The 22,471-nt window shown below is 46.3% G+C and overlaps 22 non-coding genes across 22 annotated transcripts; 13 read left to right on the top strand and 9 right to left on the bottom strand.

The window, feature by feature from the left end:
• Positions 1–194: 194 nt before the first annotated feature.
• On the top strand, positions 195–266 carry trnaw-cca. Its single transcript has one exon. It is a non-coding gene; the product is annotated as a tRNA-Trp (tRNA).
• A 235-nt stretch (positions 267–501) lies between these two features.
• On the bottom strand, positions 502–588 carry trnay-gua. Its single transcript is given in 2 exon segments — positions 502–537; positions 552–588. It is a non-coding gene; the product is annotated as a tRNA-Tyr (tRNA).
• A 406-nt stretch (positions 589–994) lies between these two features.
• On the top strand, positions 995–1,066 carry trnaw-cca. Its single transcript has one exon. It is a non-coding gene; the product is annotated as a tRNA-Trp (tRNA).
• A 734-nt stretch (positions 1,067–1,800) lies between these two features.
• On the top strand, positions 1,801–1,872 carry trnaw-cca. The gene has a single exon. It is a non-coding gene; the product is annotated as a tRNA-Trp (tRNA).
• A 732-nt stretch (positions 1,873–2,604) lies between these two features.
• trnaw-cca lies at positions 2,605–2,676 on the top strand. Its single transcript has one exon. It is a non-coding gene; the product is annotated as a tRNA-Trp (tRNA).
• Positions 2,677–2,914: 238 nt separating this feature from the next.
• Positions 2,915–3,001, bottom strand: trnay-gua. The gene is given in 2 exon segments: positions 2,915–2,950; positions 2,965–3,001. It is a non-coding gene; the product is annotated as a tRNA-Tyr (tRNA).
• A 406-nt stretch (positions 3,002–3,407) lies between these two features.
• On the top strand, positions 3,408–3,479 carry trnaw-cca. The gene has a single exon. It is a non-coding gene; the product is annotated as a tRNA-Trp (tRNA).
• A 238-nt stretch (positions 3,480–3,717) lies between these two features.
• Positions 3,718–3,804, bottom strand: trnay-gua. The gene is given in 2 exon segments: positions 3,718–3,753; positions 3,768–3,804. It is a non-coding gene; the product is annotated as a tRNA-Tyr (tRNA).
• Positions 3,805–4,212: 408 nt separating this feature from the next.
• Positions 4,213–4,284, top strand: trnaw-cca. Its single transcript has one exon. It is a non-coding gene; the product is annotated as a tRNA-Trp (tRNA).
• A 237-nt stretch (positions 4,285–4,521) lies between these two features.
• trnay-gua lies at positions 4,522–4,608 on the bottom strand. The gene is given in 2 exon segments: positions 4,522–4,557; positions 4,572–4,608. It is a non-coding gene; the product is annotated as a tRNA-Tyr (tRNA).
• A 406-nt stretch (positions 4,609–5,014) lies between these two features.
• On the top strand, positions 5,015–5,086 carry trnaw-cca. The gene has a single exon. It is a non-coding gene; the product is annotated as a tRNA-Trp (tRNA).
• Positions 5,087–5,327: 241 nt separating this feature from the next.
• Positions 5,328–5,414, bottom strand: trnay-gua. Its single transcript is given in 2 exon segments — positions 5,328–5,363; positions 5,378–5,414. It is a non-coding gene; the product is annotated as a tRNA-Tyr (tRNA).
• A 407-nt stretch (positions 5,415–5,821) lies between these two features.
• trnaw-cca lies at positions 5,822–5,893 on the top strand. The gene has a single exon. It is a non-coding gene; the product is annotated as a tRNA-Trp (tRNA).
• Positions 5,894–6,625: 732 nt separating this feature from the next.
• Positions 6,626–6,697, top strand: trnaw-cca. Its single transcript has one exon. It is a non-coding gene; the product is annotated as a tRNA-Trp (tRNA).
• Positions 6,698–6,934: 237 nt separating this feature from the next.
• Positions 6,935–7,021, bottom strand: trnay-gua. The gene is given in 2 exon segments: positions 6,935–6,970; positions 6,985–7,021. It is a non-coding gene; the product is annotated as a tRNA-Tyr (tRNA).
• Positions 7,022–7,427: 406 nt separating this feature from the next.
• Positions 7,428–7,499, top strand: trnaw-cca. The gene has a single exon. It is a non-coding gene; the product is annotated as a tRNA-Trp (tRNA).
• Positions 7,500–7,735: 236 nt separating this feature from the next.
• On the bottom strand, positions 7,736–7,822 carry trnay-gua. The gene is given in 2 exon segments: positions 7,736–7,771; positions 7,786–7,822. It is a non-coding gene; the product is annotated as a tRNA-Tyr (tRNA).
• Positions 7,823–8,537: 715 nt separating this feature from the next.
• On the bottom strand, positions 8,538–8,624 carry trnay-gua. The gene is given in 2 exon segments: positions 8,538–8,573; positions 8,588–8,624. It is a non-coding gene; the product is annotated as a tRNA-Tyr (tRNA).
• A 405-nt stretch (positions 8,625–9,029) lies between these two features.
• Positions 9,030–9,101, top strand: trnaw-cca. The gene has a single exon. It is a non-coding gene; the product is annotated as a tRNA-Trp (tRNA).
• A 239-nt stretch (positions 9,102–9,340) lies between these two features.
• trnay-gua lies at positions 9,341–9,427 on the bottom strand. The gene is given in 2 exon segments: positions 9,341–9,376; positions 9,391–9,427. It is a non-coding gene; the product is annotated as a tRNA-Tyr (tRNA).
• Positions 9,428–9,838: 411 nt separating this feature from the next.
• On the top strand, positions 9,839–9,911 carry trnaw-cca. The gene has a single exon. It is a non-coding gene; the product is annotated as a tRNA-Trp (tRNA).
• A 736-nt stretch (positions 9,912–10,647) lies between these two features.
• On the top strand, positions 10,648–10,720 carry trnaw-cca. The gene has a single exon. It is a non-coding gene; the product is annotated as a tRNA-Trp (tRNA).
• The last annotated feature ends 11,751 nt before the right edge of the window (positions 10,721–22,471 follow it).

Below are 22,471 nucleotides of genomic sequence, written 5' to 3'. Positions count from 1 at the left end.
TCTTCTTGACATCGAAAGTGTGAAGTCCAACGTTAAGTGTTGTTATTCAGCTTTTACTTCACAGTTTATCAAAGTGTTTAAACAAGAAGCCTCTAATATGACGCAACGGTCCTTCTATTGTGGAACATGATAGAGTTGGCGCTTCACCTATGGGCTTTTTTAAAATGGCAATACGAAGCCGCAGTGGGACGTGAGACCTCGTGGCGCAACGGTAGCGCGTCTGACTCCAGATCAGAAGGTTGCGTGTTCAAATCACGTCGGGGTCAATCCATGTCTGCTTGATGTCAACTGTGAGAAGTCCCCCGTCAAGTGTTTTCATTCAGCTTTTATCGACGTATTGAAGCAAGAAGCCTCTAATACCACAAATGTCCTTCCGTTGTGGAAGGTGGTAGATTTGGATCTTGACCTATGGGCTTTTTTTTAAACTGGCCATCCAAGTTCAGTCAGAAGAAAATGTCAGAAGAAAATGTGGAAACGTGTGTGCCGAATTTAAAACCAGACTCCTTCGAGCCGGAATCGAACCAGCGACCTAAGGATATCCAACATTTCATCTACAGTCCTCCGCTCTACCAGCTGAGCTATCGAAGGGTGGGCTGAGCCCGGGGCACAAAACGATGGCAATCAATTTAGAGAGCCTTCAGGGTTATTGGGAGAAATTAGACTGCTTTGTGTGGTGACCGGATCAAGGGCCTTACACAGGAAGCAACACCTCATTTGTTGAGACCTGGTGGAGCAACGGTAGCACGTCTGATTCCAGTTTAGAAGTTTGTTTATTAAAATCATGTCGGGCTCAAGCCATCTCTTCTTGACATCGAAAGTGTGAAGTCCAACGTTAAGTGTTGTTATTCAGCTTTTACTTCACAGTTTATCAAAGTGTTTAAACAAGAAGCCTCTAATATGACGCAAAGGTCCTTCTATTGTGGAACATGATAGAGTTGGCTCTTCACCTATGGGCTTTTTTAAAATGGCAATACGAAGCCGCAGTGGGACGTGAGACCTCGTGGCGCAACGGTAGCGCGTCTGACTCCAGATCAGAAGGTTGCGTGTTCAAATCACGTCGGGGTCAATCCATGTCTGCTTGATGTCAACTGTGAGAAGTCCCCCGTCAAGTGTTTTCATTCAGCTTTTATCGACGTATTGAAGCAAGAAGCCTCTAATACCACAAATGTTCCTTCCGTTGTGGAAGGTGGTAGATTTGGATCTTGACCTATGGGCTTTTTTTTAAACTGGCCATCCAAGTTCAGTCAGAAGAAAATGTCAGAAGAAAATGTGGAAACGTGTGTGCCGAATTTAAAACCAGACTCCTTCGAGCCGGAATCGAACCAGCGACCTAAGGATATCCAACATTTCATCTACAGTCCTCCTCCGCTCTACCAGCTGAGCTATCGAAGGGTGGGCTGAGCCCGGGGCACAAAACGATGGCAATCAATTTAGAGAGCCTTCAGGGTTATTGGGAGAAATTAGACTGCTTTGTGTGGTGACCGGATCAAGGGCCTTACACAGGAAGCAACACCTCATTTGTTGAGACCTGGTGGAGCAACGGTAGCACGTCTGATTCCAGTTTAGAAGTTTGTTTATTAAAATCATGTCGGGGTCAAGCCATCTCTTCTTGACATCGAAAGTGTGAAGTCCAACGTTAAGTGTTGTTATTCAGCTTTTACTTCACAGTTTATCAAAGTGTTTAAACAAGAAGCCTCTAATATGACGCAACGGTCCTTCTATTGTGGAACATGATAGAGTTGGCGCTTCACCTATGGGCTTTTTTTTAAAATGGCAATACGAAGCCGCAGTGGGACGTGAGACCTCGTGGCGCAACGGTAGCGCGTCTGACTCCAGATCAGAAGGTTGCGTGTTCAAATCACGTCGGGGTCAATCCATGTCTGCTTGATGTCAACTGTGAGAAGTCCCCCGTCAAGTGTTTTCATTCAGCTTTTATCGACGTATTGACGCAAGAAGCCTCTAATACCACAAATGTTCCTTCCGTTGTGGAAGGTGGTAGATTTGGATCTTGACCTATGGGCTTTTTTTTTTAAACTGGCCATCCAAGTTCAGTCAGAAGAAAATGTCAGAAGAAAATGTGGAAACGTGTGTGCCGAATTTAAAACCAGACTCCTTCGAGCCGGAATCGAACCAGCGACCTAAGGATATCCAACATTTCATCTACAGTCCTCCGCTCTACCAGCTGAGCTATCAAAGGGTGGGCTGAGCCCGGGGCACAAAACGATGGCAATCAATTTAGAGAGCCTTCAGGGTTATTGGGAGAAATTAGACTGCTTTGTGTGGTGACCGGATCAAGGGCCTTACACAGGAAGCAACACCTCATTTGTTGAGACCTGGTGGAGCAACGGTAGCACGTCTGATTCCAGTTTAGAAGTTTGTTTATTAAAATCATGTCGGGCTCAAGCCATCTCTTCTTGACATCGAAAGTGTGAAGTCCAACGTTAAGTGTTGTTATTCAGCTTTTACTTCACAGTTTATCAAAGTGTTTAAACAAGAAGCCTCTAATATGACGCAACGGTCCTTCTATTGTGGAACATGATAGAGTTGGCGCTTCACCTATGGGCTTTTTTAAAATGGCAAATACGAAGCCGCAGTGGGACGTGAGACCTCGTGGCGCAACGGTAGCGCGTCTGACTCCAGATCAGAAGGTTGCGTGTTCAAATCACATCGGGGTCAATCCATGTCTGCTTGATGTCAACTGTGAGAAGTCCCCCGTCAAGTGTTTTCATTCAGCTTTTATCGACGTATTGAAGCAAGAAGCCTCTAATACCACAAATGTTCCTTCCGTTGTGGAAGGTGGTAGATTTGGATCTTGACCTATGGGCTTTTTTTTAAACTGGCCATCCAAGCTCAGTCAGAGAAGAAAATGTCAGAAGAAAATGTGGAAACGTGTGTGCCGAATTTAAAACCAGACTCCTTCGAGCCGGAATCGAACCAGCGACCTAAGGATATCCAACATTTCATCTACAGTCCTCCGCTCTACCAGCTGAGCTATCGAAGGGTGGGCTGAGCCCGGGGCACAAAACGATGGCAATCAATTTAGAGAGCCTTCAGGGTTATTGGGAGAAATTAGACTGCTTTGTGTGGTGACCGGATCAAGGGCCTTACACAGGAAGCAACACCTCATTTGTTGAGACCTGGTGGAGCAACGGTAGCACGTCTGATTCCAGTTTAGAAGTTTGTTTATTAAAATCATGTCGGGGTCAAGCCATCTCTTCTTGACATCGAAAGTGTGAAGTCCAACGTTAAGTGTTGTTATTCAGCTTTTACTTCACAGTTTATCAAAGTGTTTAAACAAGAAGCCTCTAATATGACGCAACGGTCCTTCTATTGTGGAACATGATAGAGTTGGCGCTTCACCTATGGGCTTTTTTAAAATGGCAATACGAAGCCGCAGTGGGACGTGAGACCTCGTGGCGCAACGGTAGCGCGTCTGACTCCAGATCAGAAGGTTGCGTGTTCAAATCACGTCGGGGTCAATCCATGTCTGCTTGATGTCAACTGTGAGAAGTCCCCCGTCAAGTGTTTTCATTCAGCTTTTATCGACGTATTGAAGCAAGAAGCCTCTAATACCACAAATGTTCCTTCCGTTGTGGAAGGTGGTAGATTTGGATCTTGACCTATGGGCTTTTTTTTTAACCTGGCCATCCAAGTTCAGTCAGAAGAAAATGTCAGAAGAAAATGTGGAAACGTGTGTGGCCGAATTTAAAACCAGACTCCTTCGAGCCGGAATCGAACCAGCGACCTAAGGATATCCAACATTTCATCTACAGTCCTCCGCTCTACCAGCTGAGCTATCGAAGGGTGGGCTGAGCCCGGGGCACAAAACGATGGCAATCAATTTAGAGAGCCTTCAGGGTTATTGGGAGAAATTAGACTGCTTTGTGTGTGGTGACCGGATCAAGGGCCTTACACAGGAAGCAACACCTCATTTGTTGAGACCTGGTGGAGCAACGGTAGCACGTCTGATTCCAGTTTAGAAGTTTGTTTATTAAAATCATGTCGGGCTCAAGCCATCTCTTCTTGACATCGAAAGTGTGAAGTCCAACGTTAAGTGTTGTTATTCAGCTTTTACTTCACAGTTTATCAAAGTGTTTAAACAAGAAGCCTCTAATATGACGCAACGGTCCTTCTATTGTGGAACATGATAGAGTTGGCTCTTCACCTATGGGCTTTTTTAAAATGGCAATACGAAGCCGCAGTGGGACGTGAGACCTCGTGGCGCAACGGTAGCGCGTCTGACTCCAGATCAGAAGGTTGCGTGTTCAAATCACGTCGGGGTAAATCCATGTCTGCTTGATGTCAACTGTGAGAAGTCCCCCGTCAAGTGTTTTCATTCAGCTTTTATCGACGTATTGAAGCAAGAAGCCTCTAATACCACAAATGTTCCTTCCGTTGTGGAAGGTGGTAGATTTGGATCTTGACCTATGGGCTTTTTTTTATAACTGGCCATCCAAGTTCAGTCAGAAGAAAATGTCAGAAGAAAATGTGGAAACGTGTGTGCCGAATTTAAAACCAGACTCCTTCGAGCCGGAATCGAACCAGCGACCTAAGGATATCCAACATTTCATCTACAGTCCTCCACTCTACCAGCTGAGCTATCGAAGGGTGGGCTGAGCCCGGGGCACAAAACGATGGCAATCAATTTAGAGAGCCTTCAGGGTTATTGGGAGAAATTAGACTGCTTTGTGTGGTGACCGGATCAAGGGCCTTACACAGGAAGCAACACCTCATTTGTTGAGACCTGGTGGAGCAACGGTAGCACGTCTGATTCCAGTTTAGAAGTTTGTTTATTAAAATCATGTCGGGGTCAAGCCATCTCTTCTTGACATCGAAAGTGTGAAGTCCAACGTTAAGTGTTGTTATTCAGCTTTTACTTCACAGTTTATCAAAGTGTTTAAACAAGAAGCCTCTAATATGACGCAACGGTCCTTCTATTGCGGAACATGATAGAGTTGGCTCTTCACCTATGGGCTTTTTTAAAATGGCAATACGAAGCCGCAGTGGGACGTGAGACCTCGTGGCGCAACGGTAGCGCGTCTGACTCCAGATCAGAAGGTTGCGTGTTCAAATCACGTCGGGGTCAATCCATGTCTGCTTGATGTCAACTGTGAGAAGTCCCCCGTCAAGTGTTTTCATTCAGCTTTTATCGACGTATTGAAGCAAGAAGCCTCTAATACCACAAATGTTCCTTCCGTTGTGGAAGGTGGTAGATTTGGATCTTGACCTATGGGCTTTTTTTTTTTTTAAACTGGCCATCCAAGTTCAGTCAGAAGAAAATGTCATAAGAAAATGTGGAAACGTGTGTGCCGAATTTAAAACCAGACTCCTTCGAGCCGGAATCGAACCAGCGACCTAAGGATATCCAACATTTCATCTACAGTCCTCCGCTCTACCAGCTGAGCTATCGAAGGGTGGGCTGAGCCCGGGGCACAAAACGATGGCAATCAATTTAGAGAGCCTTCAGGGTTATTGGGAGAAATTAGACTGCTTTGTGTGGTGACCGGATCAAGGGCCTCACACAGGAAGCAACACCTCATTGGTTGAGACCTGGTGGAGCAACGGTAGCACGTCTGATTCCAGTTTAGAAGTTTGTTTATTAAAATCATGTCGGGCTCAAGCCATCTCTTCTTGACATCGAAAGTGTGAAGTCCAACGTTAAGTGTTGTTATTCAGCTTTTACTTCACAGTTTATCAAAGTGTTTAAACCAAGAAGCCTCTAATATGACGCAACGGTCCTTCTATTGTGGAACATGATAGAGTTGGCGCTTCACCTATGGGCTTTTTTAAAATGGCAATACGAAGCCGCAGTGGGACGTGAGACCTCGTGGCGCAACGGTAGCGCGTCTGACTCCAGATCAGAAGGTTGCGTGTTCAAATCACGTCGGGGTCAATCCATGTCTGCTTGATGATCAACTGTGAGAAGTCCCCCGTCAAGTGTTTTCATTCAGCTTTTATCGACGTATTGAAGCAAGAAGCCTCTAATACCACAAATGTTCCTTCCGTTGTGGAAGGTGGTAGATTTGGATCTTGACCTATGGGCTTTTTTTTTAAACTGGCCATCCAAGTTCAGTCAGAAGAAAATGTCAGAAGAAAATGTGGAAACGTGTGTGCCGAATTTAAAACCAGACTCCTTCGAGCCGGAATCGAACCAGCGACCTAAGGATATCCAACATTTCATCTACAGTCCTCCGCTCCACCAGCTGAGCTATCGAAGGGTGGGCTGAGCCCGGGGCACAAAACGATGGCAATCAATTTAGAGAGCCTTCAGGGTTATTGGGAGAAATTAGACTGCTTTGTGTGGTGACCGGATCAAGGGCCTTACACAGGAAGCAACACCTCATTTGTTGAGACCTGGTGGAGCAACGGTAGCACGTCTGATTCCAGTTTAGAAGTTTGTTTATTAAAATCATGTCGGGGTCAAGCCATCTCTTCTTGACATCGAAAGTGTGAAGTCCAACGGTAAGTGTTGTTATTCAGCTTTTACTTCACAGTTTATCAAAGTGTTTAAACAAGAAGCCTCTAATATGACGCAAACGGTCCTTCCATTGCGGAACATGATAGAGTTGGCGCTTCACCTATGGGCTTTTTTAAAATGGCAATACGAAGCCGCAGTGGGACGTGAGACCTAGTGGCGCAACGGTAGCGCGTCTGACTCCAGATCAGAAGGTTGCGTGTTCAAATCACGTCGGGGTCAATCCATGTCTCCTTGATGTCAACTGTGAGAAGTCCCCCGTCAAGTGTTTTCATTCAGCTTTTATCGACGTATTGACGCAAGAAGCCTCTAATACCACAAATGTTCCTTCCGTTGTGGAAGGTGGTAGATTTGGATCTTGACCTATGGGCTTTTTTTAAACTGGCCATCCAAGTTCAGTCAGAAGAAAAAATGTCAGAAGAAAATGTGGAAACGTGTGTGCCGAATTTAAAACCAGACTCCTTCGAGCCGGAATCGAACCAGCGACCTAAGGATATCCAACATTTCATCTACAGTCCTCCGCTCTACCAGCTGAGCTATCGAAGGGTGGGCTGAGCCCGGGGCACAAAACGATGGCAATCAATTTAGAGAGCCTTCAGGGTTATTGGGAGAAATTAGACTGCTTTGTGTGGTGACCGGATCAAGGGCCTTACACAGGAAGCAACACCTCATTTGTTGAGACCTGGTGGAGCAACGGTAGCACGTCTGATTCCAGTTTAGAAGTTTGTTTATTAAAATCATGTCGGGCTCAAGCCATCTCTTCTTGACATCGAAAGTGTGAAGTCCAACGTTAAGTGTTGTTATTCAGCTTTTACTTCACAGTTTATCAAAGTGTTTAAACAAGAAGCCTCTAATATGACGCAACGGTCCTTCTATTGTGGAACATGATAGAGTTGGCGCTTCACCTATGGGCTTTTTTAAAATGGCAATACGAAGCCGCAGTGGGACGTGAGACCTCGTGGCGCAACGGTAGCGCGTCTGACTCCAGATCAGAAGGTTGCGTGTTCAAATCACGTCGGGGTCAATCCATGTCTGCTTGATGTCAACTGTGAGAAGTCCCCCGTCAAGTGTTTTCATTCAGCTTTTATCGACGTATTGAAGCAAGAAGCCTCTAATACCACAAATGTTCCTTCCGTTGTGGAAGGTGGTAGATTTGGATCTTGACCTATGGGCTTTTTTTTAACCTGGCCATCCAAGTTCAGTCAGAAGAAAATGTCAGAAGAAAATGTGGAAACGTGTGTGCCGAATTTAAAACCAGACTCCTTCGAGCCGGAATCGAACCAGCGACCTAAGGATATCCAACATTTCATCTACAGTCCTCAGCTCTACCAGCTGAGCTATCGAAGGGTGGGCTGAGCCCGGGGCACAAAACGATGGCAATCAATTTAGAGAGCCTTCAGGGTTATTGGGAGAAATTAGACTGCTTTGTGTGGTGACCGGATCAAGGGCCTTACACAGGAAGCAACACCTCATTTGTTGAGACCTGGTGGAGCAACGGTAGCACGTCTGATTCCAGTTTAGAAGTTTGTTTATTAAAATCATGTCGGGCTCAAGCCATCTCTTCTTGACATCGAAAGTGTGAAGTCCAACGTTAAGTGTTGTTATTCAGCTTTTACTTCACAGTTTATCAAAGTGTTTAAACAAGAAGCCTCTAATATGAAGCAACGGTCCTTCTATTGTGGAACATGATAGAGTTGGCGCTTCACCTATGGGCTTTTTTAAAATGGCAATACGAAGCCGCAGTGGGACGTGAGACCTACTGGGCGCAACGGTAGCGCGTCTGACTCCAGATCAGAAGGTTGCGTGTTCAAATCACGTCGGGGTCAATCCATGTCTGCTTGATGTCAACTGTGAGAAGTCCCCCGTCAAGTGTTTTCATTCAGCTTTTATCGACGTATTGAAGCAAGAAGCCTCTAATACCACAAATGTTCCTTCCGTTGTGGAAGGTGGTAGATTTGGATCTTGACCTATGGGCTTTTTTTTAAACTGGCCATCCAAGTTCAGTCAGAAGAAAATGTCAGAAGAAAATGTGGAAACGTGTGTGCCGAATTTAAAACCAGACTCCTTCGAGCCGGAATCGAACCAGCGACCTAAGGATATCCAACATTTCATCTACAGTCCTCCGCTCTACCAGCTGAGCTATCGAAGGGTGGGCTGAGCCGGGGCACAAACGATGGCAATCAATTTAGAGAGCCTTCAGGGTTATTGGGAGAATTAGACTGCTTTGTGTGGTGACCGGATCAAGGGCCTTACACAGGAAGCAACACCTCATTTGTTGAGACCTGGTGGAGCAACGGTAGCACGTCTGATTCCAGTTTAGAAGTTTGTTTATTAAAATCATGTCGGGCTCAAGCCATCTCTTCTTGACATCGAAAGTGTGAAGTCCAACGTTAAGTGTTGTTATTCAGCTTTTACTTCACAGTTTATCAAAGTGTTTAAACAAGAAGCCTCTAATATGACGCAACGGTCCTTCTATTGTGGAACAGTGATAGAGTTGGCGCTTCACCTATGGGCTTTTTTAAAAATGGCAATACGAAGCCGCAGTGGGACGTGAGACCTAGTGGCGCAACGGTAGCGCGTCTGACTCCAGATCAGAAGGTTGCGTGTTCAAATCACGTCGGGGTCAATCCATTTCTGCTTGATGTCAACTGTGAGAAAGTCCCCCGTCAAGTGTTTTCATTCAGCTTTTTATCGACGTATTGAAGCAAGAAGCCTCTAATACCACAAATGTTCCTTCCGTTGTGGAAGGTGGTAGATTGGGATCTTGACCTATGGGCTTTTTTTTAAACTGGGCCATCCAAGTTCAGTCAGAAGAAAATGTCAGAAGAAAGTGTGGAAACGTGTGTGCCGAATTTAAAACCAGACTCCTTCGAGCCGGAATCGAACCAGCGACCTAAGGATATCCAACATTTCATCTACAGTCCTCCGCTCTACCAGCTGAGCTATCGAAGGGTGGGCTGAGCCCGGGGCACAAAACGATGGAAATCAATTTAGAGAGCCTTCAGGGTTATTGGGAGAAATTAGACTGCTTTGTGTGGTGACCGGATCAAGGGCCTTACACAGGGAAGCAACACCTCATTTGTTGAGACCTGGTGGAGCAACGGTAGTCACGTCTGATTCCAGTTTAGAAGTTTGTTTATTAAAATCATGTCGGGGTCAAGCCATCTCTTCTTGACATCGAAAGTGTGAAGTCCAACGTTAAGTGTTGTTATTCAGCTTTTACTTCACAGGTTTATCAAAGTGTTTAAAACAAGAAGCCTCTAATATGACGCAAACGGTCCTTCTATTGTGGAACATGATAGAGTTGGCGCTTCACCTATGGGCTTTTTTAAAATGGCAATACGAAGCCGCAGTGGGACGTGAGACCTCGTGGCGCAACGGTTAGCGCGTCTGACTCCAGATCAGAAGGTTGCGTGTTCAAATCACGTCGGGGTCAATCCATGTCTGCTTGATGTCAACTGTGAGAAGTCCCCCGTCAAGTGTTTTTCATTCAGCTTTTATCGACGTATTGAAGCAAGAAGCCTCTAATACCACAAATGTTCCTTCCGTTGTGGAAGGTGGTAGATTTGGATCTTGACCTATGGGCTTTTTTTTAAACTGGCCATCCAAGTTCAGTCAGAAGAAAATGTCAGAAGAAAAATGTGGAAACGTGTGTGCCGAATTTAAAACCAGACTCCTTCGAGCCGGAATCGAACCAGCGACCCTAAGGATATCCAACATTTCATCTACAGTCCTCCCGCTCTACCAGCTGAGCTATCGAAGGGTGGGCTGAGCCCGGGGCACAAAACGATGGCAATCAATTTAGAGAGCCTTCAGGGTTATTGGGAGAAATTAGACTGCTTTGTGTGGTGACCGGATCAAGGGCCTTACACAGGAAGCAATCAACCTCATTTGTTGAGACCTGGTGGAGCAACGGTAGCACGTCTGATTCCAGTTTAGAAGTTTGTTTATTAAAATCATGTCGGGCTCAAGCCATCTCTTCTTGACATCGAAAGTGTGAAGTCCAACGTTAAGTGTTGTTATTCAGCTTTTACTTCACAGTTTATCAAAGTGTTTAAACAAGAAGCCTCTAATATGACGCAAACGGTCCTTCTATTGTGGAACATGATAGAGTTGGCGCTTCACCTATGGGCTTTTTTAAAATGGCAATACGAAGCCGCAGTGGGACGTGAGACCTCGTGGCGCAACGGGTAGCGCGTCTGACTCCAGATCAGAAGGTTGCGTGTTCAAATCACGTCGGGGTCAATCCATGTCTGCTTGATGTCAACTGTGAGAAGTCCCCCGTCAAGTGTTTTCATTCAGCTTTTATCGACGTATTGAAGCAAGAAGCCTCTAATACCACAACAATTTCCTTCCGTTGTGGAAGGTGGTAGATTTTGATCTTGACCTATCGCTTTTTTTTTAACCTGGCCATCCAAGTTCAGTCAGAAGAAAATGTCAGAAGAAAATGTGGAAACGTGTGTGCCGAATTTAAAACCCAGACTCCTTCGAGCCGGAATCGAACCAGCGACCTAAGGATATCCAACATTTCATCTACAGTACTCCGCTCTAACAGCTGAGCTATCGAAGGGTGGGCTGAGCCCGGGGCACAAAACGATGGCAATCAATTTAGAGAGCCTTCAGGTTCTTGGGAGAAATTAGACTGCTTTGGTGGTGAACGGATCAAGGGCCTTACACAGGAAGCAACACCTCATTTGTTGACGACCCTGGTGGTTTTTGCAACGGTAGCACGTCTGATTCCAGTTTAGAAGTTTTGTTTTTATTAAAAATCATGTCGGGCTCAAGCCATCTCTTCTTGACATCGAAAGTGTGAAGTCCACGTTAAGTGGTTGTTATTTCAGCTTTTTATCTTCACAGTTTATCAAAGTGTTTAAACAAGAAGCCTCTAATATGACGCAACGGTCCTTCTATTGTGGAACATGGTAGAGTTGGCGCTTCACCTATGGGATTTTTTTAAAAGGGCAATACGAAGCCGCAGTGGGACGTGAGACCTCGTGGCGCAACGGTAGCGAGCGCGGTCTGACTCCAGATCAGAAGGTTGCGTGTTCAAATCACGTCGGGCGGCGTCAATCCATGTCTGCTTGATGTCAACTGTGAGAAGTCCCCCGTCAAGTGTTTCATTTCAGCTTTTATCGACGTATTGAAGCAAGAAGCTACTAATACCACCAAATGTTCTTTACCGTTGTGGAAGGTGGTAGATTTGGATCTGACCTATGGGCTTTTTTTTAACCTGGCCATCCAAGTTCAGTCAGAAGAAAATGTTCAGAAGAAAATGTGGGGGAAACGTGGGACGTGAAGCGTGTGCCGAATTAAAACCAGGGACTCCTTCGAGCCGGGTTAATCGAACCCAGCGACACTAAGGATATCCCAATCATTTTCATCTACAGTCCCTCCCGCTCTCTACAGCTGAGCTATCGAAGGGTGGGCTGAGCTGTGGACCGGGGGCACAAAACGATGGCAATCAATTTAGAGAGCAGCTTCAGGGTTATTGGGAGAAACATTAGATGCTTTGTGTGGTGGGGACCGGATCAAGGGCCTTACACAGGAAGCAACACCTCATGTGTTGAGACCTGGTGGAGCAACAGGTAGCACGTCTGATTCCAGTTTAGAAAGTTTGTTTATTAAAATCATGTCGGGGTCAAGCCATCTCTTCTTGACATCGAAAACAGTGTGAAGTCCAACGTTAAAGTGTTTTATTCAGCTTTTACTTCACAGGTTATCAAGTGTTGTTTAAACAAGAAGCCTCTAATATGACGCAACGGTCCTTCTATTGTGGGAAACATGATAGAGTTGGCGCTTCACCCTATGGGATTTTTTAAAAATGGCAATACGAAGCGCCGCAGGGACGTGGAGACCTCGTGGCGCAACGGTTTTTAGCGCGTCTGACTCCAGATCAGAAGGTTGCGTGTTCAAGTCACTCGTCGGGGTCAATCCATGTCTGCTTGATGTCAACTGTGAGAAGTCCCCCGTCAAGTGTTTTCATTCAGCTTTTATCGACGTATTGAAGCCAAGAAGCCTCTAATAACCACAAATGGTTCCTTCCGTTGTGGAAGGTGGTAGATTGGATCTTGACCTATGGGCTTTTTTTTTTAAAACTGGCCATCCAAGTTCAGGGTCAGAAGAAAAATGTCAGAAGAAAATGTGGAAACGTGTGTGCCGAATTTAAAACCAGACTCCTTCGAGGGCCGGAATCGAACCAGCGACCCTAAGATATCCCCACATTTCATCTACAGTCCTCCGCTCTACCAGCTGAGCTATCGAAGGAGGTGGGTGGGCTGAGCCCGGGGCACAAAACGATGGCAATCCAATTTAGAGAGCCCTCAGGGTTTCTTGGGAGAATTTAGCATGCTTTGTGTGGTGACGGATCAAGGTCCTTACACAGGAAGCAACACCTCATTTGTTGAGACCTGGTGGAGCAACGGTTAGACACGTCTGATTCGCAGTGTTTAGAAGTTTGTTTATTAAAATTCATGTCGGGCTTCAAGCCATCTCGTCTTGCCATCGCAACGTGTGCAAGGCCAACGTTAAGTGTGTTATTCAGCTTTTACGTCCACAGGTTTATCAAACAGTGTGTTAAACAAGAAGCCGCTCATATGACGCAAACGGGTCATTCTATTGTGGAAAATGCACTAGAGTTGGCGCTTCACCTGTATTGGGCTTTTTTAAAATGGCAATACGAAGCCGCCGTGGGACGTGAGAACCTCGTGGCGCACCGGCTAGCGGTCTGACTCCCGATAAGACGGCTGCATGTTCAAATCAGGTCGGGCGTTCAATAATGTCTGCTTGATGTCAAACTGTGAGACGTCCCCAGTCAAGCGTTTTTCATTCAGCTTTTAGGACGGTTATTTGAAGCAAAGAGCCTGCTAACTACCACACATGGTCCTTCCGTTGTGGAAGGTGGTAGAAGATTTGAATCTGGGACCTATAGGGCTTTTCTTTTTTTAAACCGGCATCCAAGTTCAGTCAGAAGAAAATGTCAGAAGAAAAAGTCGGAAACGTAGGTGTGCCGGAATTTAAAACCAGGACTCATGCGAGCCGGAAACGACACCAGCGACCGTAAGGATATCCACACATTCACTTTCTACAGGACTCCGCTCTACCAGCTTGAGCTATCGAAGGGTGGGCTGAGCCCGGGGCACAAAACGTACGCGCATATTCAATTTAGGGAGCCTTCAGGGTTATTGGGATAAATTAGGGACTGCTGTGTGTGGTTGACCGGATTGATAAGGGACCTTACCCAGGGAAAGCAACACCTCATTTGTTGAGACCTGGTGGAGCAACGGTTAGCACGTCTGATCCCAGTTTAGAAGTTTGTTTATTAAAATCATGTCGGGCTCCAGCCATCCCTTTCTGGACATTCGAAAGTGTGAAGGTCCAACGTTTTAAGTGTTGTTATCAGCCTTTTACTTCACAGTTTATTCAATCCCAAAGTGTGAAACAAGGAAGGAAGCCTCTATATGACGAAACGGTCCTTTCTATTGTGGAAACATGATAGAGTTGGCGCTTTCAACTATGGGCGGTTTTAAAATGGACATACGACTTAGCCGCAGTGGGACGTGAGGACCTCGTGGCGCCACGGTTAGAGCGGGTCGCCTCCAGAACAGAAGGTTTGCGTGTTCAAATCACGTCGGGGGTCAATCCATGTCTGCGTGTGTAAACTGTGAGAATCAGAAAAGAAGTCCCCCGTCAAGTGTTTTCATTCAGCTTTATCATCGACGTAGTGAAAGCAAGAAGACTCTAATACCACAAATGTTACTTCGTTGTGGAATGGTGGTAGATTTGGATCTGGCCCTATGGGCTTTTTTTAAACTGCCAATCCAAGTTCAGTCAAGAAAGAAAATGGTCAGAAGAAAATGTGGAAAGTTGTGTGCCGAATTTAAAACCATACTGCCTTCGAGCCGGAATCACACCAGCGAACCTCAGGATATCCAAACATTTCATCTACCAGTCCTCCCGCTCTACGCAAGCTGAGCTATCGAAAGGGTGGGCTGAGCCGGGGCACAAAACGATGGCAATCAATTTAGAGAGCCTTCAGGGTTCTGGGAGCAATTAGAACTGCTTTGTGTGGTCAACGGATCAAGGGCCTTCCACAGGAAGCAACACCTCATTGTTTGAGGGACTGGTGGATCAACGGGAGACACAGTTGATTCCAGTTTAGAAGGTGGTGTTTATTAAAATTCCATTGTCGGGCTCAAGCCATCCGCTTCTGGACATCGAAAGTGTGAGTTCCAAACGTTAAGTGTTGTTATTCAGCTTTTACTTCACAACGTTATCAAAGTGTTTAAAACAAGAAGCCTCCAATTATGACGCAACGGTCTTCTATTGTGGACCATGATAGAGTTGGCGCTTCACGTATTGGCTTTTTGAAAATGGCATACGATATGACGCAGTGGGACGTGAGACCTCGTGGCGAACGGTCCAGCGCGCGGTCTGACTCCAGCTCAGAAAGGTTGCGTGTTCAAATCACCGTCGGGGTCACATCCATGTCGTGCTTGATGTCAACTGTGAGAAGTCCCACCGTCAAGTGTTTTCATTCATTCGCTTTTTATCGACGTATATGAAGCAAAGAAGCCTCTACTACCACAAATGTGTTCCTTCCGTTGTGGAAGGTGGTAGATTTGGGCTCTTGACCATGGGCTTTTTTTTTTAAACTGGCCATCCAAGTCAGTCAAGAAGAAATGGTCAGAAGAAAATGTGGAAACCGTGTGTGCCGAATTTAAAACCAGACTCCTTCGAGCCGGAATTCGAACCAGCGACCTAAGGGATATCCAACACTTCATCTACAGTCCTCGCTCTACCAGCTGAGCTATCGTGAAGGGATGTGGGTGGCTGAGCCTCGGGGCACAAAACGAGGGCAATCAATTTAGAGAGCCTTCAGGGTTATGGGTACCAAATTAGACTGCTTTGTGTGCGTGACCGGTATCAAGGGCCTTACAACAGGAAGCAACACCTCATTGGTGTTGAGATCCGTTGGTGGAGCAACGGTAGCATGTCTGATTTCAGTTTTAGAGATTAGTTGTTTATATAAAATATCCTGCATGTCCCGCCCCCCCCCCTGGTCGGGGTCAAAAGCCATCTCTCTTGACATTCACCGAAAGTTGTGAAGTCCAACACGCTTAACGTGCTTGTTATATTCAGCTTTTACTTTCAACAGTTCAGCAAAGTGTTTTAAACAAGAAGCCCTCTAATATGACGCAACGGTCCCTTTCCTATCTTTGTGGAACACTGACTTAGAGTTTGGCGGCTTCAACCTATGGGCTTTTCATTCAAATGGCAATACGAATGCCGCAGGTGGGACGTGAGCCCTCGTGGAGCGCACACGGTTTCTAGCGCGTCTGACTCCAGATCAGAAGGTTGCGTGTTCAAAGCACTCGGCCGGGGTCAATCCATGTATGCTTAGATGTCAACTGTGAGACAGGTCCCGTCACTGTGGTTTCATTCCGCTTTTATCGGACGGTATTGGAAGCAAGAAGCATGCTACTAATTACCACAAATGTTCCTTTCCGTTGTTTCGGAATTGTGTGGTAGATTTGAATCTTACCCTCACTCATGTGGCTGCTTTTTTCTTCACACAACACTGGCCATCACCAGTTCAGTCAGACCGAATAATGTACAGAAGAAAAATGTGGCCAAACGTGTGTGCCGAAATTTTAAAACCAGGACTCATTCGCGCCGGAATCGACAACGCGACCTAAGGCAGATCCAACCTTTCATTACAGTCCTCGCTCGACCATGCCTGAGCTATCGAGTCAAGGGGGGGCTGAGCCCGGGCAACAAAACGATGGCAATCAATTGAGAGTATGCCACTTCAGGGTTATGGGAGAAATTGACTGCTTTGTGGTGGTGATGCCGGATCAAGGGCCATTACAAGGAAGCAACACCTCATTTGTTGCGACCCCTGGAGAGCACCGGAGAGCGTCGATTCCAGCTTAGAAGTGTTTTTATTAAATGGGCATCATGGTCGGGCCCTACAGCACCAGTCCACTTCTGGAACATCAGAAAGTGTGAAGTCCAGACGTATAAGTGTGAGTATATCAGCTTTTACACTTACACCAGTGTAGCAAAGTGTTTAAACACAAGAAGCCTCCAATATGACGCAAACGGTCCTTCTTTGTGGAGTACATGATAGAGGAGGCGCGTTACACCTATGGGATGCTTTTCACCCCCCCCCAAATGGCAAATACGAAGCCGCAGTGGGACGGGGGAGAGCCTCGTGGCGCCAACCGCGGTAGCGCGTCTGACGCCCATGATCAGAAGGTTGCGAGTGTTCAAATCACGTCGGGGTGTGGTCAATCCATGTCTGCGTGCTGTGTGCAACTGTGAGCGAGCGTCACACCCGTCACGTGTGTTTGCAATCAGGACTTTTATCGCCGTCTATGACGCAAGACGCCTAGAATAACACAAATGTTCCTTCCGTTGTGAATGTTCGGTAGATTTGGATCTTGGACCTATCGCGGCCTTTTTTGTTTAAATGGCCATCCACAGTGTCCCGCTACAGAAGAAAATCGTCAGAAGAAAATGTGGACAACGTGTGTGCCGAATTAAAAACCCGATCCCTTCGAGCCCGGAACTCGAAACCAGCGAACTAAGGATATATCCAACATTTCATCTACAGTCGACCGCGTACCAGCGAGCTATCGAAGGGGGGCTGAGCCCGGGGGAACAAAACGATGGCATCAATTTAGATGCATTCAGGGTTAATTGAGGAAGAAATTAGATGCTTTGTGTGGTGACGATCAAGGGCCTTACACAGGAAGCCAAACACTCATTGTTGAGACCGGTGGAGAACGGTAGCACGTCTGATTCCAGTTAGAAGTTTGTTTATTTAAAATCATGTCGGGCTCAAGCCATCTCTCTTCGACATCGAAAGTTGTTGAACCAACGTTAAAAGTGTTGTATTGCAGCTTTTACTCACAGTTTACATAAGTGTTTAAACAAGAAGCCTCTAATTGACGCAACGGTCCGTTCTATTGTGGAACTGATAGAGTTGGCGCTTAACCTAGGGGCTTTTTTAACATGGCAAATACGATATGAAGCCGCCAGTCGGGACGTGAGACCTCGTGGTGCAACCTCGGCCCGCCACACTCAGTTCTAGAAGCGTCTCTGACTCCAGAAACAGAAGCTTGCGTGTTCAAAGCACTCGTCGGGGGTCAATCCATGGTCTGCTTGATGTCAACTGTGAGAAGTCCCCCGTCAAGTGTTTTCATTCAGCTTTTTATCGACGTATTGAAGCAAGAAGACTCTAATACCACAAATGTTCCTTTCCGTTGTGGAAGGTGGTAGATTTGGATCTTGACCTCACTATGGGCTTTTTTTCTTCACAAACTGGCCATCCAAGTTCAGTAGACAGAAAATGTCAGAAGAAAATGTGGAAAAGTGTGTGCCGAATTTTAAAACCAGGACTCCTTCGCGCCGGAATCGAACCAGCGACCTAAGGCATCTCACAACATTTCATAACAGTCCTCCGTTAACCAGCTCTGAGCTATCGACAAGGGTGGGCTGAGCCGGGGCAACAAAACGATGGCAATCAATTTAGAGTATGCCACTCAGGGTATTGGACTCTAGAAATGTAGACTGCTTTGTGGTGGTGATGCGATTCAAGGGCCATGACAAGGAAGAAACACCTCATTGTTGAGACCTGGTGAGAGCACTCGGCCCAGCTACGTGATTCTCAGTTTAGAAGTTTGTTATTAAATGGGCATCATGGTCGGGCCCTACAGCACCAGTCCACTTCTTGAACATCGAAAGTGGGAAGAAGACGTTAAGTGTGAGTTATTCAGCTTTTACACTTCCACCAGTGTCATCAAATGTGTTTAAACCAACGAAGCTCTATTGACGCAAACGGTCCTTTCTTTGTGGACACATGATAGAGGAGGCGCGTTACACCTATGGGGACTTTGGTAAATGGGCACAATACGACGCAGCAGTTGACGGGAGTGAGCCATCGTGGCGCCAACGGGTAGCGCGTCTGACGCCCATGATCAGAAGGTTGCGAGTGTTCAAATCACGTCGGGGTGTGGTCAATCCATGTCTGCGTGATGTGTGCAACTGTGAGACAGCGTCACACCCGTCACGTGTTTTGCATTCAGCTTTTTATCGACGTATTTGAAGCAAGAAGCATCTAATACCACAAATGTTTCCTTTACCGTTGTGGGGAATGGTGGTTATGCTTTGGATTTGAACCTATGGGCTTTTTTTTTAAAACAAGATGGCCATCCAAGTTCCCGCTCAGAAAGAAAATGTCAGAAGAAATTAACAATGTGTGGAAAAACGTGTGAAGCGTGCCGAATTTCATCAAAACCAGGGACCCTTCGAGCCCGGAACATCGAAACCAGCGACCACTAAGTGGCTATATCCCAACAGATTTCATCTACAGTCCTCCGCTCTACCAGCTGAGCGTATCGAAGGGTGGGGTCTGAGCCCGGGGCACAATAACGATGGCAATCAATTTTCGAGAGCAGCTTCAGGGTTAATTGGGACTGGAGTTAGACGATGCTTTGTGTGGTGACCGGATCAAGGGCCTACACAGGAAGTCAAAACATACCCTTCATTTGTTGACGGGGGACCTGGTGGAGGAGCAACGCGGTAGCACGTCTCTGATTCCAGTTTAGAAAGTTTGTTTTTCTAAAAATCATGTGACTGTGGGTCCAAAGCCATCTTTCTTGAATCGAAAACAGTGTGAAGTCCCCCCGTACGTTGTGTTTGTTATTCAGCTTTTACTGCACAGGTCATTCACACTAAGGTGCTTTAAACAAGGAAAGGAGCAGGAAGCCTCTAAGAATTATGGACGCAAAGGGGGTCCAATTCTATTGTGGAAAACATGATAGAATAAGCTCTCACCTATGGGCTTTAAATGGCAAGAAGGGCCGCAGATGGGACGTGAGACTCTGTTGGCGCAACGGGGTAGCGCGTATGACTCCAGCTAAGAAGGTTGCGGTTCATAATCAGTCGGGGTCCTCCTGTCTGCTGGATGTCCAACCTCGTGGAAGTCCCCTCAAGTGTTTTAATTCAGCTTTTACGACGTTTTAAAGCAAGAAGCCTCTCGGATACACAATGTTCCTTCCGTTGTGGAAGTGGTCGATTTGGATCTTGACCTCAGGGGTTTTTTGTAAACTGGCAACCAAGTTCCGTCAGAAGAAAAATGTCAGAGGAAAATGTGGAAGTTGTGTGCCGAATTTAAAACCCAGACTCCTTCGAGCCGGATCGAACCCGCGACCCTAAGGATATCCAAATTCATCTAAGTCCTCCGCTATACCAGCTGAGCTATGAAGGGTGGGCTGAGACCGGGGGAACAAAACGATGGCAATCAGATTTAGAGAGGCCTCAGGGGTATGGGAGAAATGACTGCTTGTGTGGTGACGGCTCAAGGGCCTTACACCAGGAAGAACACCTCATTTGTTGAGAACTGGTGGAGAAACTGGTTAGCAGTCTGATTCCAGTTTAGACAGTTGTTTATTCAATCTGTCGGGGACGCCATCTCTTCTTGACATCGAAAGTGTGAAGTCCAACGTTAAGTGTTGTTATTCAGCTTTTATTCCACCGTTCATCAAAAGTGTTAACAAGGAAGCTCTAATATGAGCACCCGGTCCTTCTATGTGGAACAATGAGAGGAGTTGGCGCTTCACCTATGGGCTTTTTTAAAATGGCAATACGAAGCCGCAGTGGGACGTGAGACCCTCGTGGCGCAACGGTAGCGCGTCTGACTCCAGATCAGAAGGTTGCGTGTTCAAATCAAGTCGGGGTTCAATCCATGTATGCTTGATGTCCAACCTGTGAGAAGGCCCCGTCAAGTGTTTCCTTCAGCTTTTATCGACGTGAGTGAAGCAAGAAGCCTTCGAATACCACAAAATGTTTCTTCCGTTGTGGAAGGGGGGGTAGATTTGATCTTGCCCTAGGGCCTTTTTTTTAAACTGGCCATCCAAGTTCAGCAGGAAGGAAAAATGTCAGAAGAAAATTGTGAATACGTGTGTGACGGAATTTAAAACAGACTCCTTCGGCCGGAAATTCGACACCCAGCGACCCCTAAGGATATCCAAACATTTCATAGACAGTCATCCCGCTCTACCAGCTGAGGGCTAGTCGAAGAGGTGGGCTGAGCCGGGGCCCAACACGATGCAATCAATTTAGAGAGCCTTCAGGGTATTGGGAGAGATTAGACTGCTTTGTGTGGTGGACCGGATCAAGGGCCTTACCAGGGAAGCAACACCTAATTTTGTTGAGGACATGGTGGACAACGGTCACGTCTGATTCGTTTAGGAAGTTTGGTTATTAAAAGTCATGTCGGGGTCAAGCCACTCTTCGGTGACATCGGAAAGTGTGAAGTCCAACGTTAAGTGTTGTTATTCAGCTTTTAATTCAACGCTTTATCAAAGTGTTTAAAAAAGAAGCCTTAATCTGACGGACAACGGTATTCTATTGTGGAACATTGATAGAGTTGGCTCTTCCACCTATGGGCTTTTTTTAAAATGGGCATACGAAAGCCGCAGTGGACGTGAGCCTCGCTGGGCTCAACGGGTTGCGCGTCTGAATCCAGATCAGAAGGTTGCGTGTTCAAATCACGTCGGGGTCAATCCATGTCTGCTTGATGTCAAACTGTGAGAAGTCCCCCGTCAAGTGTTTTCATTCAGCTTTTATCGACGTATTGAAGCAAGAAGCCTCTAATACCACAAATGTTCCTTCCGTTGGTGGAGTGGTAGATTTGTGGATCTTGACCGTTGGGTTTTTTTTTAAACTGTGCCATCCAAGTAGCAGAAAGAAAATGTCAGACCAGAAGAAATGTGGAAAGAGTGTTGGGGCCGCATTTAAAAAAAGACTTACTTCGAGCGGAATTCGAAACCAGCGACCTAAGGATCTCCAACATTTCATCTACAGTCCTCGTCTACCAGTGAGCTATCGAAGGGTGGGTGAGCACGGGGCACAAAACGATGGCAATCAATTAGAGAGCCTTCAGGTTTGGAGAGGGAAATTAGATGCTTTGTGTGTGACCGGAGCAAGGGAATTACACAGGAAAACGCAAACCACTAGTTGTTGAGACATGGTGGAGCAACGGGTTAGAGTGCGATTCCAGTTTAGAAGTTTGTTTATTAAAATCATGTCGGGGTCAAGCAATATCTTCTGGAATCGAAATTGGAAGTCCAACGTTAAGTTTTTGTTATTCAGCTTTTACTTCACAGTTTATCATCAAAGTGTTTAAACAAGAAGCCTCTACATGGACGAAACGGTCCTTCATAGTGTGGCACACATGATCAAGATAGACAAGTGGCGCTTCACCTATGGGCTTTTTTTAAAATGGCAATACGAAGCCGCAGTGGGGACGTGAGCTCGTGAGCGCAACGGCGGTAGCGCGCCTGACTCCAGCATCAGAAGGTTTGCTGGTTTCAAATCACGTCGGGCCGGAATCTATGTTCGCTTGATGTGTCAACTGTGAGAAGTCCCCCGTGTTCAGTGTTTTCATTCAGCTTTATCGCCGTATGACGCAAGAAGCCTCTAATACCACAAATGTTCTCTTCCGTTGTGGAAGGTGGTAGATTTGGATCTTGACCTATGGGCTTTTTTTTAAATTGGCCATCCAAGTTCAGTCAGAAGAAAATGTCAGAAGAAAATGTGGAAACGTGTGTGCCGAATTTAAAACCAGACTCCTTCGGGCCGGAATCGAACCAGCGACCTAAGGCTATCCAACATTTCATCTACAGTACTCCGCTCTACCAGCTGAGCTATCGAAGGTGGGCTGAGCCCGGGGCACAAACACGATGGCAATCAATTTAGAGAGCCTTCCCCCCCACAGGGTTATATTGGGAGAGACATTAGACTGCTTGGGTGGTGAACGGGATAAAGGGCCTTTAAACAGAGCAACACCTATTGTTTGAGACTGGTGGGGGCAAGGTTTTTAGCCTCTGATTCCAGTTTAAAGTTGTTTATAAACCCTGTCGGGGTAAAGCCATTTTCTTGACACAAAAAAAGTGTGAGTCCAAGGGTTAAGTGGTTATTCAGCTTTTA

Source organism: Cyprinus carpio, chromosome B18 (assembly GCF_018340385.1).
Source record: "Cyprinus carpio isolate SPL01 chromosome B18, ASM1834038v1, whole genome shotgun sequence".
Taxonomy (NCBI): domain Eukaryota; kingdom Metazoa; phylum Chordata; class Actinopteri; order Cypriniformes; family Cyprinidae; genus Cyprinus; species Cyprinus carpio.
The sequence above is the reverse complement of the archived record's forward strand: the minus strand, read 5'-3'. Positions and strand labels throughout refer to the sequence as shown.